The sequence below is a fragment of the Ursus arctos genome, unplaced genomic scaffold, assembly GCF_023065955.2.
Source record: "Ursus arctos isolate Adak ecotype North America unplaced genomic scaffold, UrsArc2.0 scaffold_9, whole genome shotgun sequence".
Classification (NCBI taxonomy): Eukaryota; Metazoa; Chordata; class Mammalia; order Carnivora; family Ursidae; genus Ursus; species Ursus arctos.
This window is the reverse complement of record NW_026623111.1, coordinates 66,860,285-66,879,274: the sequence shown is the minus strand read 5'-3', so window position 1 is coordinate 66,879,274 and position 18,990 is coordinate 66,860,285. Positions and strand designations below refer to the sequence as shown.

Sequence of the window (18,990 nt, the reverse complement as noted above, 5' to 3'; positions counted from 1 at the left end):
CCCACCACTTCCTTGCTGACCTTTTCTAGAGACTGGAAAAGCAGGGCCTGGGAAGCCATGTACTAAAAAGAGGAAGTTCGGCTATTGGCCCTTTCATCCCCTTTTCCCTGCTTTGAGGCTGCAGCAGCCATTCTGTATCCAGAGGAAAAGGCCAGGAGAAGCTCAAAGACATCAGCCTCGACATTAAGGGCCACAGAAGGACCATGAATAACCATCTACCTTTCATTTTCTTGTTCGTCAGAAATATAAACGCTTATTATTTTCAGCACTGTGGTCAAACGTTCTCTTATTTGCTGACAGATGCAATGCTGATAGATCTTAAGGGAAAGGAGAGATCTGTAGGGCCCACTGGATTGGTAAAGGATCATCCTTCGGAGTAGACAGTAGTCAATCTTAAAATAACGGCGTTTATCATCATAATTGTATTTAGAAAAAGTACCCTGGCAACATTTGGAAGATAAATAAAAACGAGAAATTGCACGCTCTTTTAGAGTAATCAGATTATGATTGATTAAAAAAAACCTTTTAATTCTAGAGTAGTTTAAGATTTACGGAAAAATTACTTAGCACAGTAACTACATCTTGTTTCCCTATTATTAATACCTTACATCAATATTACATTAAGATACATTTGTCGTAATAAACTAATATTGATACATTATTATTAACTAAAGGTTATACTTTATTCAGATTTCCTTAGTTTTTACCTCATCCTTTTCTATTCTGGATCCTATCCAGGATACCACATTACATCCAGTCATCCTGTCTCCTTTGGCCTCTTTTGGCCACGACAGTTTCTCCTACTTTCCTTGTTTTTGATGACCTTGAGATTTGAGAAGTATTGGCTAGGTATTTTGTAGAATGTCCCTCAAGTAGGATTTTTCTGATGTTTGACTCTTGATTAGACCAGAATTATGGATTTTGGGGAGAAAGACCACGGAGGTGAAGTACCTGTCTCATCATATCATATCAAGGGTATATATCATATCAAGGGTACATGACTTACTACTGTTGATGTTAATCTTGGTGAGTTGATTGAGGTAGTGTTTACTAGATTTCTCCTCTCTAAATTTATTCTCTCTCTCTCTCTCTCTTTTTAACTTTTGCTTTCTTTCTGTACTCCTTGTAAGGAAGTTACTAATCCTAGCCCCTATTTAAGGAGTAGGGAATTATACTCCACCTCTTTGAGGGCAATGTATCTACATAAATTATCTCGAATTCTCCGTCACAGATTTGTCTTTTTTCCTCTAATTTATACAAGATATAAGTTCAATCATCTATTTATATGAGTAATAATTCAGATATTTATTTTATACTTTTGATTATAATCCAGTACTACTTTGTTTTGTCACTCAAATTGTTCTAGCTTCGTCTACTGGGAGCTCTTTCGGTTGGCTGGTTTGTCCCTTTGACATAATCCCATTATTGTGTTTTTGGTTTTTTTAAATAGCATTTCCTTACTTTCTGGCACTACAAAATGTTCTAGGCTCATTTCATATATTTCCTGCCCCAGTCCCACAATCAGCCATCCTCTCTGAGGAAACCTAGTTCTGTATTGAAGAATAGTATTAGAAACCAAGATCTGAGTGCTCAGAATATGGCTGACTTTAAAAAATATATATATATTTTGGAGTTTTTCATTAAGCCCCTAAAATTAAATGTAAGTTCTACTTCAGCTTTACAGAGCTCATATCCTTCACCCATAACTTACTCCCTTTCCTTCTCCCTTAGTATCCATCCCAGTTTCACAATATCCCCGAATGGTCACTGCATCCTTCTTTACCACAGTCAATGGGGGAAATGTAGATGCTGTACATTTCACATTTTCCAATTACAAGGGTAGCAAGGTTAAAACGCACCCACAACATAGAAACCAACCTCATCCTACCCATTTGAATGTTAATCATCATTTCTATGCTCATCCCAGGCTGTACACTCCAGGTTGAATATGACCTCTGAGGAGGGGTTATCTTTTGCTGCTATATATCATAATATCCATTATACATAGAAAACTTTTAAAGAATTAAATATAGAACTTTTAGATCACCTAGATCACTACTGCCTGATAATAATAGCACTGAGGATTGAGAGTTGAATATAAAAATAGGATTCTAAAAAAGAAAGGAAGCTGAAACTTCTATGCACTGTTGTGTTTCCGTTTTTTTTTTTCTTTCAAAAAAAGCACAGAGTAATTTGTTGAATAAGCAAAACAATCTGTGCTATTTGAGGAAAAGATGATGTCCCATCAACAAATAAAAATATAAAAAGAAAATCATATGTTTATTATTGCTTATTCCCAGATCAACTATAGTTCTGTCACCAACTCCCACTCCTGGCTGACTGAAAAGCCAAATATTTTCAACATTAGCTATTTGGCTAATGAACATAAGTCTGATGTTCTCTTAATTCTGACATTGGTTGTAAATTCAGTAGACCCCATGATAATAAAGTCCAAATTGCAGTGATATGTGTTAAAGATTGTGCACACAGCATACAAATAGCAGTGACGTTTTAGAAGAAAATTGAGCTCTTCAATCAGCCTTAAGATTTTTTTAAATGAAATGACTGCTATGTGCCAGGTGCTTTACATAAACATAAATTCTTTTATTTAATCCCCCCATTTAGTCCTCCCACATCAATTTAAATTCCACTTTAAAAACAAAAGTTAAGTGATTTGTCCAAATACCCACGAAGCATGCAGAAGAGTGCAGATTGAAGGACATTTTTCTGACTAAAATTCACATGGAGTATGAATCACTTGTATGCTATTATATCAGGATCCGCAGGAAACAGTGCATGCAAATTAGGGTAATCCATGGAGGGAGTTAATAAAAAGACTGTTCTCAAAGGCATAGGCAGGCAATAAGACAACCACAAGGGCACGACCCCAGGCTGGGCGCTGGAGAGTTGCACCATCTCCTAGAATGCAGCCAGTCAGAGGCAACCCATTCTTCTTTCCCACAGTGAAGGAGTCAGGGCAAGAGACCTTCTGCCCTTATTCTCCTCCAACCCTATGCCTTGGTTAGGTTCTCCAAGGGCCGACTCTAACCAAAAGGCTTAGGGAAAGGGAGGTGTGGAAGTGGTCTTCTGGTAGGTCTCCCTACTAGAGCAGAGAGCAGGATGGGAGTGGTGGGCAGTGCAGCAGAAGAGGCAAACAGAAAAGCTCATCAAATGCTGAAATTTCTCTAAATATTGGTTTGAGCACAGAAACAACATAGAATTTGCATTCATTTAAATATGCTACTTATTCTCTTGAAAATAAATTAAAAAGCAGTAGCAAAGACCTTTAAGTTGAATCTTTCTAAATGTCTAAGAATCAAAGGTGAGTTTATTCACATGGGGGAAGAAAACAGAAAAAATAAAAACACTGACAAGCCAAAGCAATGCCTTGTAGGCTTTAAGATTTGATTTCTTTTTCTTTCTTTTCTTTTTCCTTTCCTTTCCTTTCCTTTCCTCTCCTTTCCTCTCCTTTCCTCTCCTTTCCTCTCCTTTCCTTTCCTCTCCTTTCCTCTCCTTTCCTCTCCTTTCCTCTCCTTTCCTTTTCCCATTCTCTTTTCTTTCTTTCTTTTCTTTCTTTCCTTTCCTTTCCTTTCCTTTTTCTTTGTAAAGTCAGGAGTCTCTAGGCATACCTTCTTATTTGGTGAAACACTTCCAAATCATGAGTGGTTATTCCAGAAGTTATTCCTGAAGAACTGTGGCTCTGGCTGTCACTGAGGGATTGAATGTGTTTAGTCAAGTGATTTAACAGCTTTGTGCCTCAGTTTCTTTTTCTATCTCTACTATGGTACTTGACACTTAATATTGTATATGTATTTTTCATCAAATACTGCCTCAGTTTCTTTTTCTATCTCTACTATGGTACTTGACACTTAATATTGTATATGTATTTTTTCATCAAATACTGCCATTGATCATCACAGAGTGAAGCAAACTGCAAAACAGCTTTCCAGTAACTACATCCATTTCTCTGCTCATTCTAACTGATTTTTTCTGTTTGTCTTTTCATTGTCTTGTTTTCTAATACAAATTGTCCAAAATCTTTAGAAATGTACAAGGAATAGGAGACCAATAAATACAAATAATAATGGTTTAAGGACCTTTTAAGATTGAATAATCCAATAATCTTTTGAATACATTAGAGATGCCTTCTACAAAAGAATCGATTGGAAGTATTATTTAATATAAGTCATCTCAATTGAAATGAATAATGTGTTCTATTTGTATATATCTTGATTTCAATACTTTGTACTAATTTCTAAAGTAAATTACACAATTCTGAAAACCATAAATAAAATATATTTTCTGATCACAGTTTGTGATTTTTTTAAAAGTGAACAAATGATTGTACCTCACCTGTCAACTCATGAAACCTTGGGATTTACTTTGGTCATGATAATTCTTAACTTAGAAAATCAAGAATTTCCTTAAAAAGCTTTTGATTCATAAAATGATATCAAATAACACTGCAAAGAGATAAATAAGCATTCTGAAACTCATCTCAACAAGAAAGCCAACCAGGAAAAATGTTCTTCAAGAGCAAGCAGCAAACTTCATCAAGTGATTTCTCCATCTACATCACAGGAAATCTGAAGCGCCTCCTAATGAGTGTCGGGTGGGAATTGGGACCATTTGTTCCCAGGGCCATGGCGCCACATGAAGGGGGGAGATATCTGCAGCATCTGGAACTCATGCTCTCAGAGTGACAGAGTTTATTCATTTCAAATGTATGTGCATTCTCAAGATGCTATTAGAAATGATTTATTTTAAAGACATTGTATTTAAAAACTTCAACCAGAGCTCTTCCTCTCACACATAAAAAGAAAACTCAAAGAAGAAAATTGCAAATTTGCCCTAACTGGTTTACCTTTCTGTGCGCTTCTTGCTGCCCATATTCATCACACATGAGCCTGCCTAAGTAGACGGATTTCTGAAAGACCTCCTTCCTTCTTGTCCTACCATTTAAAGTCCCTGCCCCCCCCCAAGCTTGTAATTTGTGTCTGTTCATCCCCAAAAATCTAATTTTCCTTCTTTTCAGAAAATTACCTGTCCATCCTGAGTTTGGCTTCAGGGTTTTTGTATAGATGTCTTTGCCAAACCAGAGGAGAATAATTCTGTGTTTTTTTTAATGATATATTGAATTTAAGATAAATCTGTACCAAATTTTACATAGCTAATTCAATTCTCCTACATGACTCTACTGTTTTCTTTGGCAGGGCTATACTAAAAGTCTTACACCAAGTACCCTGACACCATTCAGATTTTTATTCAAGTAGTAATAAGCTATTTCCTAACAATTGTACTCCCCCCCCAACCACCATATACGCTTAATTTGACATTTCAGGGTTCCTATTTTGTTAACATTAAGAAATTTTTAAAAAATATATTGAAGTCCAAGTATATGTAAGGGTACTTTTCTAGAATGTTGTAAGGGAAGTAAATGTTATAAGACAAACCCTACAACAGTGATAAATAATATCACTAAAGGGTGGCTAATAATCTGTTCCCAAAGAGTAATATTCATTCATTTAACTAATACCTACTAAGCATCTACTGTTGCCAGGCACAGAGCTAAGTGCTGGAAATACAAAGATAAACAGGCAGACCTTATCCTTGACCTCATTGCACTTACATTGCAGTGTTGGTGACAGAAGATAAAAAAAAAAAAAAAAAGCTACACTATCAAGTAAATAAATAAATGTCCAAATAAGTCAAGATTGTAGTAAGTGCTATGAAGGACATAAATAGGCTTTCTGGTAGAAAATAATGGGGTGGCAGTCTACATTATTTAGGGTAGTTAATAAAAGCCTCTCTGAAGTTTAAGCTGAGATCTGAAAGAGAAGGAGCAGCCAGCCAAGAAAAATAGGCCTAGGGAGAGAAGAGCTGGCTCTAAGCATAAAGAGCCTAAATTAAAAAAAGAAAAAAAAAAGTCCCAGTGGAGAATCTAGGCATCACCAGAGGGTGATGGCTAGCACACAGTACGTCATGGGGACAGTAGACCAAGGTGAAGTTAGAGATGGACCTTGTCACGCTGAGTCTACAGGTCATGGAAAGGAATGTGGACCATTCCGAGAAGGGGATGGACAGGGTCTGATGTTTGTTCATGTATTTGTTTGTCTGTTTGCTTTATTGGCTCTACTATGTGGGACAGAGACATTTAGGAGATTCCTGCAGTACTCCAAGTGATGGCAGCCCATAGTGAGAGCAACGAATATAAAGGAAAGCTGAAAGATGTGAAATATATTTTGGAAGTAGAACTAGGCAGGACTGTTAATGAATTGAAGGTGAGAAATGAGGGCAAACGGGACCCTGTCTAATACTACATAGATGGTGTTTCCACTTACCCAGCTAGGAAAGGGGGGAAGGAGCTGGTTTTGGCAGAGGAGTGCACCCAGAGCTGCATTTTGGATGGGGTAAGAGTGAGATGCGTACCAAACGTAAGTTGGCTATCTGAGTCTGTGTATGAGGGGAGAAGGCTGGGCAGGAATTCAGCAGAGGAGGTCAGCCCTGATGGGAGAGCTGAAGCTCCAGCTGGCTATGCAGGGGAGAGGAGGACTCAGAGAATGAGCGAGGGGGAAGCCGCCCAAGTACTTAGAATTACGGGTTGATCTAGTTGTGGAACAATGCATGAAAGGCTTAGCAGCAGCAGGGACTTCTTGTTGGGGTATATTGAAAGAAAAAATGTTGGAGAAATAAGAGAGACCATTTATTTATTTATTTATTTATTTATTTATTTATTTTAAAAGATTTTATTTATTTTTTTGACAGAGAGACAGCCAGCGAGAGAGGGAACACAAGCAGGGAGAGTGGGAGAGGAAGAAGCAGAACACAAGCAGGGGGAGTGGGAGAGGAAGAAGCAGGCACCTAGCGGAGGAGCCCGATGTGGGCTCGAACCCAGGACTCTGGGATCACGCCCTGAGCCGAAGGCAGATGCGTAATGACTGAGCCACCCAGGCGCCCCAAGAGAGACCTTTTAAATTCAAGCTTATGATTTTTTTTTGTTTTGTTTGATTTTAGGGAACCATCAAGGGTAACTGAGTAGAGATGTGGAGTAGGAGGTGTTGTGTGGGAGCAGTGTGTTATTAAAATGACTTATTATTATAAGTTTATAATTATTATAAATTATAAATGTATAATTTTTGAGGCTGGGAACCCCTCAGTCTGATGTGGGGCTCTCTCGGGACATATTTCAGTAACCGTGTGAATGGATGGTGAAGATGGTGGGCACAGAAACAGAAAGGAAGGGGAGGTTAAAGCACCAGAAGAAGGAAACATCAAAAATATCTGATGCCTGAGACATGGGCCTGGGGAGGGGTGGGCATAAGAGGAAATAATTCGGTAAAGACCACTGGTACTTTTTTCTTCCTTAACTATCCAGTACACATTGGCCATGTGCCTAAGCAGCACACACCACATGGGCTTTGCTTCATGCTTTGTTTCCTCTGGAATGGCAGGCACTCATCTTCAAAGCAGTAACGGTGGGCAACAGGACAAAACTCCTGATCACTGGCCAAAGAAGTTCCAGCGTAGAAATAAGGACTGATGAAGGATAAGAGTAATATCTGCAGAATCTGTACTCGGAGCAAGAAAACATGCACGACAAAATGTGTTTAAAGCCCTCCAGCATCATGTCTCATCTTTTCCTGTTCGACTTCATTATGAGGCCTTTCCTTATATGATGGGAAGGAGATGATCACTAGTAGGGAAATATTGCCAAGGCACAAAATAAACAATGGGGAAAATATCGTCACTAGCAGGAGCTAGCTGAACAGCAAGGGAGATTAACAGTTGGTTTTATGTTTAATTTTGGTATTCTTGTTCTTGTTAAAATTTTTAAAAGAGTATCTGGCCTTAGGCAATTCCTTCCCATTTTGTACTCTGGGTTTGCCATCTACAAAAGGAAATCATCGAATCTAGTGAAGTGGGAGAGGACTGTATTTGAGTGGGTGTGTTTGTGTGTGTACGTATGTATGTGTATGCAGAATAACATATATTCTTAAAAGAAACAGGAAATTTAGAGGGATAATGATAGATATTAAATACTGATAAAATAGGTCTGAGCAACAATATTAAACCCAATGCCCTCCTTCTAAAGCATTTTATTCAAAATATCAGTAAAGAAAGGTTTGCTAATATTAATAAGCAACCTGCTCAGGAAACATGAGTAGGAAGAGTGACTCTTATGATTCATTTTAATAACAAATGAAAAGATAAGATGGATGTCAGCAATTGCCTTCCATAATGCCCACTTTCATTCCACTGGTGACTGACAAATTATTTTGTATTGCACCTGGGGTACAATATTAAATCCACTCCTAATCATTCATCACTTTATGGTTGTCCTGTCCTCAGGAACTTCAGTTATGTTTAATGCCTCCTTTTCTTTAGTAATTGGTACTTCATTCAAAGTGAAGTCATCTATTCTGTGCCAGCCTTGGGTTTTGCAGGGGCATGTGCAGTAAAAGCCTCCAGTCCTTCCAGACTATTGTGCTGGTGATTCTACCATAATGGATCCTACAACAGATGGCTTAAGAGCGGTCCCTGACTAAGGGCTGACAGGTTGAATATTAAACCATAATGAAGAGATGTCACAAAAATATCATGTGTACTTAATAGTTGGTCTTTGGTGAGACCGGCTCTGTAAATCGCAGTTCCTTCTTGGCATCTTCTGTGTTTTCTCTGGATCATATATCAGTGTGCCCTCTCAGGCACCATATTTCAACAAGTCACCCTGCTTCCTCCCACCTCTCTACACACTTGCTTCTTCTATTCCCCATAAATAGCACCTTGTCTTGTAATTCATCTTCCATGCCCCATTCATTCTAAATCTAAGCTGCTTGGCCCTGTTTCTGCCATATTAAAATATTTCCCATGGCAAGCTCATGTTTAAAAAGAAAATCAATTGCTTTGATTCATCTGACATGAGCTTCTGGGTGTTTTTCTAATTTATTGTTCACTCTCAGGTCAATACTTCCATGATACCATCATTAAATATTAAAGGCTGCCTAAGGGCACTATCCTTATAGAAAGCTCTGCCTTGTTAATATCAGGGAGAACGATACTCTCCTTCCTGGGAGAATGCTTGAATTGTTTTAAATTGCAAGCTTGAAAACTTGGGTTTGTTGCTTTGATATGGTAGTGAGGAACAACCACTCCACCGGAGACTAGAAGATAACTAAATGGAGTTCAAAAAGAAGGTCCTCATTCGTTTCTCTCTCTCCTTGCCTGCTGGAAAAACAAAACAAAATAGAAACAACCTGCCTCATTAGTGGTCTTAGGCCCTTAAATGAAATGGGAAGCTAGAGCTGCAGGGTACAGTAAGCCAGAAGAATCTGTCTAAAAATAATCCATGCACTGAAATATATGAATCCATACCAGGAAAGTTCAGAGTATGTAGTGCTGGCCCGGAAACCTCACTTGCCCCCACAATCCTAGCTCTTAGCACAGGTCTGCAGAGATAGATGCTGAGACCTAGATGTCACATTAAATATCTGAAGAGAAAAAAAATCACACGGAACTCTATTTCTTAGTTCAAAGGGAAAATATTTCAGCAGCTGAGCTGCAAAGTTCCTTGTGTATTAAACAATTGATTTTTATTACGAAAATAGGCTGTGCTAAATGAGGACTTTAGTTTTTTATCTGCCAACGTTCTTCATCAACACATCACCATCTTCTATGTTTGCTCCATAAGTGAACATTCTTTAAGTAAATTCCTTTAAAGTTCTGATGTCACAAGTTCATGAGCTAACTCTCAGGGGATATCCAAAGGAATATCCAATCCTTAGTAACTGTGGTTGAAGAACTAACTTGTGCAGTGCATGAAGCCAACTGTTCTCAGTGAGGGCATAAGGCACAAGCACATCATGTGGGGGGTGTGTATTCAGTGGGCATTAGATCTCTACCCCTCACTTTTCTCTCCTAGTAGCAGCAGGTCAAACTATGTTTTAATGACAACGAAAGGGTTGTAGCAATGTGTGAAAGAAGGAAAGAGCTTTCCTTAAGGTCTCCAAGCAAGCAGCGGCAGGAGGATATGAATTGTATGAATTGCTCATATGAACTTGAGGCTCAGCCTTTTTGGTGTGAAAGGTTCTTCAATATCTGGTATCTGCACATCTCTCTAGCTTCATTTATCTTTGTTTTTACCAAATGCACCCCTATTACTCTCTCCAGGTAAAGTAAACTCTTCCAGATCCTTCTAGGCCCTCACATGACCTTGCCAGTTCTGTTTCTACACATGGTCTTCCTTCTGCCTAAAATGCCATCCTTTCTCATTCATTCCTGGTTAATCCCTTCTTTTCTATGGCACTGCTTTATAGACTCACCCTGCCCACAGAGGCAACGTCAATTTGGGGAGCCATAATAGACCAAATAATGTTTTATTTTCAAGTTTGCATGAATCAGTCTGTCTGAATTTGTTGAAAACCCTCTATCTGCATGAACACAGTTTAGTTACACAAAGTATTTATTTATTTTCAAGCAAATACTACTGCTGTGAAGGGCAAGAAGAAGCAAATACATCACATTACTATCAGGCACCATTTATTGTGCCCTCCCGTTGAACAAAGTGAGGAATTTCAAAATGAAATGGTAGAAAACACTATGATGTATAATAAAATGGCTTAAATGAATAGTGAAGGAATATCAACCAAGTAAAACACCATATACGCATGTGTTGGTCATCTACCATGAGCTCAGGGCTCTGAAGACCGACTAAGGTTACCCGGTTGCTGTGTTATTGGTTCATAAACGTTAGAGTTGTTGCCCTCACTCCCTAAAGCTTAGTGAAGTGTTTTGGACAGTAAGCATTTAATAATATCTCTTGAGTGTTATATAAGTGAATGACTAATTGAGTCTGAGTGTCCGTTCTTTTATTCCACATTTCTCACAACTCTTGTGGTAAGGAAGAACTTATTCTGTGGTAGTCACTGAGGAAAAAGTTTAAAGTAATATTTATTCCACTTAAAGTTCTTAACTGCAAGCAAAAGAGATTTTTAAAATGGCCAGCTTAAGCAAAAGGAGAATTATTAGAATATGTTCCGGGCTCAGAATCAATAGATCAAGCTCTGGAGCTTCAGAGGGCCAGAGAAGTAATTAAACAAAATTTAAGAAGCAGGGATCCAGAGCAATGGTAGCCAAGAGACCACAGCAATTTACCTCCTTCTATTGCTTCCTCTGAAACCATTGTTCAAGTGGATAGCTTCCAACCATTTCTCCCTACCCTGTATCTACCAACTGCGAGATAGCACCAAATAGCACCAAATTGGTCAAAAGAAATCCATCCGCCTATCCACTGTCTCTATCGGGCTGAAGGGATAAGGATCTAATTGTTTTTGCTTCTTTAAGAAAAGGTTGAAACCTAGTATATTCCTAGTATTTTCCTAGTACTTCCTAGTATTTTCCCTGCATGGGATCTTTTCTGACTAGGAAATGAGAGGATTATGAGGGAGGGTAAATGAATTCTAGGAAACCAAAATATATACGTAAAATAATTGATCATAACAACTCATTTGGATTTATAACTCATGGTTTCTTTTTCTTAAATAAACTAGCAGTGAGAACTGAAGAATATGCAATGCATTCCAATGTTTTCAGAGAGTATCCTGTTCAGATATTTTATTCTAGGAATCTCACTTGCTACATTATGCATTTACTTTTGTAATTTTTTCCCTGGTAGTTCTTTTCCTTTTAGTTTGTGAAGTGAAAATAAATACTTATAAAAACACCTTTGTTCTGGTGTCCTCACAGTATTAAAGTATCAAGGGAGTTTGTTCTTGCTAACAGTTTTGTTCATTACCCTGTACCAGTAAATTCCTGAAAAGCAGAAGCTTTGCTTTACTCACCATTGTACGCTCAATGTTTAGAACTGAGTGTGGCACGCATGCTCAGTCAATACTTGTTAAACGTTGACTTTGTAAAAGTATACATTCCAGGATGCCTACTGAGCCGTTGCTGACTCTAGCACCACACAAATGGGAACAATCTGTGTATCCAGCAGATGTATTGCATATATTAAGTTTTTAAAAAGTGAGTTGCTGAGGGACACCTGGGTGGCTCAGTCGCTTACGCGTCTTCCTTCGGCTCAGGTCATGATCCCAGGGTCCTGGGATCGAGTCCCACATTGGACCCCTTGCTCAAAAGGGAGTGTGCTTCTCTTCCCCCTGCTTGTGCCCTCTCTCTCTGACAAATAACTAAATAAAATCTTTTTTAAAAAAGTGAGTTGTTGAGAAAAGGTATAGTATAATGATATTTTTTGTTGAGTACCTATATACATTTTTTGTACATTACCTATATACATAAAAGTAGTCAGAAAAATGTACTAAAATGCTAGAGCTTATCTCTAAGGGGAGGTTGGGAAAGGAAGAACAGGGAGCTGCTTTCACTTCTTACCTTACATAATTTCTTTTTAAAAGCCCCCCTTTTTATTACAGAAGCATAATATATATGTTGTGAAAAGTAAGAAAGTGGTGACAAGCAAAACTAAAAAAAATCAAAACATGAGAGTATGTCCTTTCAGATCTTTGTCTCTGTATATATATATACATAGCGGAACTTTTTAACCAAAATGATTTTTCTACATACAGATTTTTCTGGTCAATAATACCTATAGTTTCATTTCAGTAACTTTTCATCTCACCTAACACATAAGCATATTTGTAAATTAGAACTCACCAAAACTAAACTTTTGTTCTTAGAAAGACACGGTTAAGCAAACCAAAAAGCAAACTCCAGATTGAGAGAAAATATTCATGATACATGTATCTATCTGACAAAAAGACTTCTATCCAAAATATGTAAAGAATATTTACAATACATTAATAAGAGGGTAACATGCCTCTTAAAATAAGTGGGAAAATATTTGAACAGTTGAGAAAAGAAGATATACAAATGGCCAAAAAGTACATAAATAGATAACTCAATGTCATTCGTCATTAGAAAAATGCAAATTGAAACCACAATGAAATGCCACTAAGTATCCTTTAGAATAACTAAAATTTTTTAAAAAGACTGACATTACCAAGTGGTGGCAAAGATGTGAAGCAAGGGGAACTCTCATATGGTAGGAATACACTTCTCACTGGTAGGAATACAAAATGATATAAATCATTTGGAAAACAGTTGGCCAGTATCTCATAAAGTTAAAAATACACTTAGAAAATTACTCAACCATTCCACCCGTAGGTTTCACTCAAAAGAAATCTAAACACATGTCCACAAAAAGAATTGTACATGAATGTTCATAGCGGCTTTATTCATAAGAACCCAAAACTCAATCAATGGTATTAAAAACTGATTTTATGTGAGGGACAATATAAGCACTTCTAGAGGCCAACTCCAAAGCCAGGCTGAGGGAATAAGGAACTTCTCAGCATCGTGCTGAGAAACACCATGGGAGTCTCAGACTCTTCATGAAGACCAGTAGACTCTCCTAGACATACCCATCCTACAGCTGATCACTGTCACTCAAATACAAGGTCAGCATGACTAGGCCTAATTTCATAGTCTTTTTCCTATGTACCCCAGTCGTGTTTGGTTCCAACACCTCAGATTTAAGTTTTACGCAGTTTAGGGAAGGAAAGAGTGCATTTAGAGGCTGAAGAACATAGTTGGTCTCTTGGTTAAGAGTTTCTCACTTTCTTATGGATACGCAGGTCACAGGTATACACAAATAATGTCTGAATGCATTGGGATGATCATTTAATACTAACCAACCCACAGGGCTATTGTGACTATTGAATGAGATAGTGCAGAGAAAATTGTTTTTCGAAATGGGCAGAAATCCATTAATCCAAAATTCGATATTAGCTGCCATCTTCAGGAGTGATAGTGATAGGCTTCGCTGTATGTCACACAAAGTAAATGACACTTGGCCACCTGGTACCACTATAATAACAAAACAAAGACAACATAAAGCTAGGACCATAAAAAGCATAAAAGTCCTATAAATAGTTTTTGCTCTGAGAACAACTTCAGAACTTCAAAGTTACGAATACTGTTGTTGTTGTTGTTGTTTTTCTCTTGGGAATGATGCCTGTTGGGTCCTGGAACTAATGGCAGGCATGGTTGAATATCTATTTCCTATATTGTGAAGTCATCCCTGAAAATACCATTTCAAGTGGCAGTACTCCAGGGATCAAGTGCATGCAGGATGTCTGAGCTCAGTCACTGCCTCAGCATGACACCAGTTCTACTTTAGACCTGTCCTGATGTAAGAAACCACTGTCACTAAGCTAAGAGGCTTCTTGGCTTTCTCCACTAAAGAAAAAAAAAAAAAAAGAAAGAAAAGAAAAAGAGCAGGAGAAAGGTGGGCTTGTGGAGGTTTAAAAATTTCCAGAAGGAACCTTAGAGACAATATTTTATAATGCCTTCAATTATAAATAAGTGGGAAAGAAAGGGAAGGGAAGGTTGGGAAAAGGGAAGAAATAACAATTTTCACAAAACAAGGGTGACCCGTTTGCTACTCTTAGAATTTTGCTCCTTACCATTTTTTTTCCCGGTGAATTTACAGTGGCTAACATCACACCAGCACCATTATCTTAAAAGGCCATTGAGTCTAAGTAGTATTTCTAAGTCTTCAGTTCATGGGAAATTAATTTTTTAGTTTTTCAATTCTGTAAATTCAAAATACTACTTGTCAGTATATTTAAAATCCTATTTTAGGAACACCTGGGTGACTCAGTCAGTTAAGTGTCTGCCTTCGGTTCAGGTCATGATCCCAGGGTTCTGGGATCGAGCCCCGCATCAGGCTCCCTGCTCTGTGGGGAACCTCCTTCTCCCTCTGCTTGCCACTCCCCCTGCTTGTGCTCTCTCTCTCTGACAAATAAATTAAATAAATCTTTAAAAATATTATTATATATTGCCTTTGAGATCTCAATTCATAGGGATAGGACTTCTGTAGCAGTCATCATTTCATGCAATTGTCTTCTTCTCCATACAGATAATTAAGAAACATGCATGTAAATATACAATTTGGCTATTTTGTATCTCATATGAGCAAGTTTACAAGTGGGAAACAGTTCATGTCAGCCCATGTGTTTCTGATTTGGGGAAAAAATGGGCACAGCCGTTTTGCCTCACTAGAGATAGAGTGGTGAACTGGGAGGAAGGTTACAGAACATAGATTAGACTACTAGCTCTGCCATTTACCAACTGTGTGATGACATATAACAGAGCTAGACTCACTTACTGTGAGATGTCTTCAACTGAAAAACTAACATAATTTTTCTACAGCACTGGAATACATGAAACTTCTATACCCGCACCTGGAGGGTAGGTGATTGAATCCTTGGCAGTATTATCCCCCAAACACCACCACATCCCGACCCCTGATCTACAATGCAGTGAATAGAAAGATCATCACATATTTAGCCAGTGAGGACTATATGTGTACCATAATCTTTGACCTTGCTTGCCTCCCAAACTGATCTTGCAGTTCCTCCAACAGGCCCGGTAGACTCCCACCTCTGAACCTATCCACCTGTGGTTTCCTTTGCCTGGACAGCTCATTACACAGAAGGCTCCTTTAGGCTTCTGCTCACAATTCACTTCAGAGAGGTGTGTCTTTTCCAGCCTACATCCAATAGCATCCTGTTCCACCATTGTTTGGTCTCTCCTTTACTTGGCTATATCTTCTTGTGTGGCCCTTACTGCCTGGGATACTTTACATTTATTTTATTAAGCATTATTTATACATATAATACACTGTAATCTTATATCTTCTGTGTCTAGAATATAAGATTATCAAAGACAAGGAGTTTTCAAGTTTAATTCACTGCTATTTTCCTAGTACTCAGTAGTGCTTATCATAGAGTACAAACTAACAAATATTTGTTAAATGAATGAGAAAATAAATTATGTAAATTTTTTAGGGGTTAAAAAAAACTGTGATACTTTAATCCTTTTTAGTAGAAATTCATTGCAGATCACTGTATAGTAAAATCTACATACTGGAGTATTATACTGCTGTAGGCATGTACTGATTAAATTTTTTTTAAGTTTTAACTTTCAATAACTCCGGAATGTTTTAGTAGGAATCTGATATCCAGAAATTCCCAACATAGTTTATAAATGAATGTGTTCTCAAAATTCTCCCCTTTGTTTCTAAAACCAGCTGGCATCCAAGATCTTTCAGAAAAATGTATGAACTTAGATGTACTTTGGCTGAATTATAGTCTAGCGTTTGCAAGAGTTGGGCTATAAACTGGTGGTAAAATTATTGTAAATCTTGCTCTGATATCTTATCCTGCAATATAAATAATGAGATAGTTCTACAGCTGGTCTTTTGATTGACGGGTAACATTCCATTTAACAATATTTCCAAAATAAATCAAACTGTGCAAATTTGTTTCCTCATGGCTTTTCCTAATTAAAAGGCCAGAAATCAATTTTTTCTGATATCCACAGCATGGTAATGAACACTATATTGGAATCCTGACAAATTATCTAAGATAACAAGGTAGAGTGAAAGTTGGTTAATAACCACATTGTGATGTTTGAGAATGACCCCATTATCATTAGGTGGAAATTAATTGATCGTTTAATAGTTATTCCAATAGGAAATGTAGAGTGTTAACTTCAGAAAAGCACTTCCCTAATACTAATGATAGACAGTATGTGATTTATGCTGTACTATCTTGACTCATTTTACAGCAGTAACAAAAGGTAAGATATTAAAGTGTTATCTCTCAACAAAAAGCACCATTAATCAAAAATCCTGACATATGACTGTGAAATGCTGAGCTGCCCATCCTCTCACCACACAGAACTCAGAGCAGAGGGTGAAGACAAAGTGCTGTGGAAAGCAGATTTTTTTTTTTTTGCTTTCTAGCAATGTCTACCATAACTCCATTAAAAATGAAATAATAAACAGAACAGTGAAAAGATCATATTTTTTACTTTAAAAAGTATAACCACCAATAAATCTTTATATCCTCTTAGTAGTTAAATAAGCTTTCCTAATGACTCCAAAATTTTTGCTATTTAGAAAAAATAAGTCCTCTTATACCCCTCCCAATACCCATCAATGGAAATTGCTACTCTTTTACTTAACTTTTCTTAACTCTATTAACATAGCTGGGGGCTTCCAATGCACAATTCAGCATTTATTATTTATTTAACTTAGAAGGTTGTATTGCTGCTTCTCCCTGAGCGAGGTAGGTGCTGATGAGAAACACTGCTCTGTGTCTCAAGCATGTAGAAGCAAAATTTGAATTGAAAGCATGTAGAAGCAAAATTTGTATTGAAATATATATATATTTTTAGAGAGAGTGTGTGTGTACACAAGAGAGAAAGTGGGGGAAGAGGCAGAAGAAGAGAGAGAACCTTAAGCAGACTCCCCCTGAGCACAGAGTCCAGACATGGGGCTCGATCTCATGATCCTGAGGTCATTATCTGAACCAAAATCAGGAGTTGGACACTTAACCAACTGAGCCACCAGGCACCCCAAAAGGAGAGGGAATGTTAAAGGTAGAAGAAAAACCTGGGGAAGATCCTATTGTATTTAATTCCAAAATATGCACACAAGTATACAAAAATGTGTTACAGTAATGTATATATTAATGTTTCCATAGTTTTAGAGTAAAACAGACTTGAGTTACATTGGGACTCTGCAACTTACTAGCCTTGTGGCTTTAGCAAGCTGCTTAATCTCTGTTGGTCTTAGTTTCTTAATCTTTACACTGAAGATGGTAGCAACAACCTCTAGGATCATTGAAAATAAAATCCTCTAAGTAAAGGCATAACACAAGTTAGTGTTCAAATCTGCGTGTATAATAAAGTTCTTGTATACAAAACAAACTTCTTACATAGGTTACATAAATTACACATAATTTTAGGGATATTTAGAATCACAATTATCATTTAAAATTTCCATAGTGATAAAGATAAGTTCTCTAAGAAAGTAAAAATGAAGTTTCCTTTATTGCCCATATACTATATAATAAGTTTGACTTGCAAAAGGAAAAAAAAATGTATTGTTGACAGTGGCATATACTTTTCTCTTGTTGCAAGGTTAAAATTGGAAGTGATAAATTTTATAAAATATAAAACAATCCAGGTGGAACTAATACAGAGTAGTATTTTCCAGCCTCTTGATCAATGATACATCTATCAAATTGTGGCCATGCAACAGACCGTTTGAAAGGATAAATTGGCCATTGGTTCCACTAACCCCACTCCAATCTCCAATAACCCACCTCCCACACATACATCTGTATTCCCCCTAAACTTCCTAAGATTCACTATGGCTACCATCACTTCAACACATTACAACTGGACCAAAAACTGAAATTAAAAAAAAAAAAAGAATTTTGAGGTACACCAACAATCTCATTATACTAATAAACATTTCCTAGACCTTGACCACCAAGTAAATTATCTAAAACACAAAGTACAGCTGCCATTATAATTTACATGGGACACATTCAAACCATTATTTGGGAAAGGTCTAAAATATCCTTTTATCTACTTTTGTAGATAAAGACAGGGCTTAACTAATTTTTTTAGTTAGTAAGAAACTGTGTCTATGGTGTGTGTATGCATGTATGAATTCCTACCAACAACTGCTAACACCATGGAATAGAAGGAAGATTAAATATGCTTTTATTTAATTCCCTAATCTCAAAACATCACTACAAAGAAGCCTGAGTTAACACTTAGTAACTTAAGAAAGATGTTTTATACATGCACTCAATAAATATTTATTAATGGCTTCTAATAGGATGCTGGGTACAGAGCCGTGGCCTGGAGATGCACTAGCAGCCAAGCCAGAGTCCTCGCCTTCATCTACAGATTCTGCTGGAGAGTCTGTATCTCTAAGCTCTTACGTCAGTCTTCAACCATTAGGTTTTTTCTTTCTTATAAACTCCTAAATCCATTTCATAAAGTTTCCCTATTGTATCATTCTGTATAACAAGTTATTAATAATACCAAACGGCTAATCATAAAAATGTCAATAAAGATAATGAATAATCTAAAGTATTCTAGGGAGAAGCTTAT

General features: G+C 37.3%; 1 protein-coding gene across 5 annotated transcripts in view; it reads right to left on the bottom strand.

Moving 5' to 3' along the window:
- ARHGAP24 (Rho GTPase activating protein 24) overlaps positions 1–18,990 on the bottom strand; it is a 484,560-nt gene that overhangs the window by 119,085 nt on the left and 346,485 nt on the right. The gene's annotated exons all lie outside the window — the stretch shown is intronic.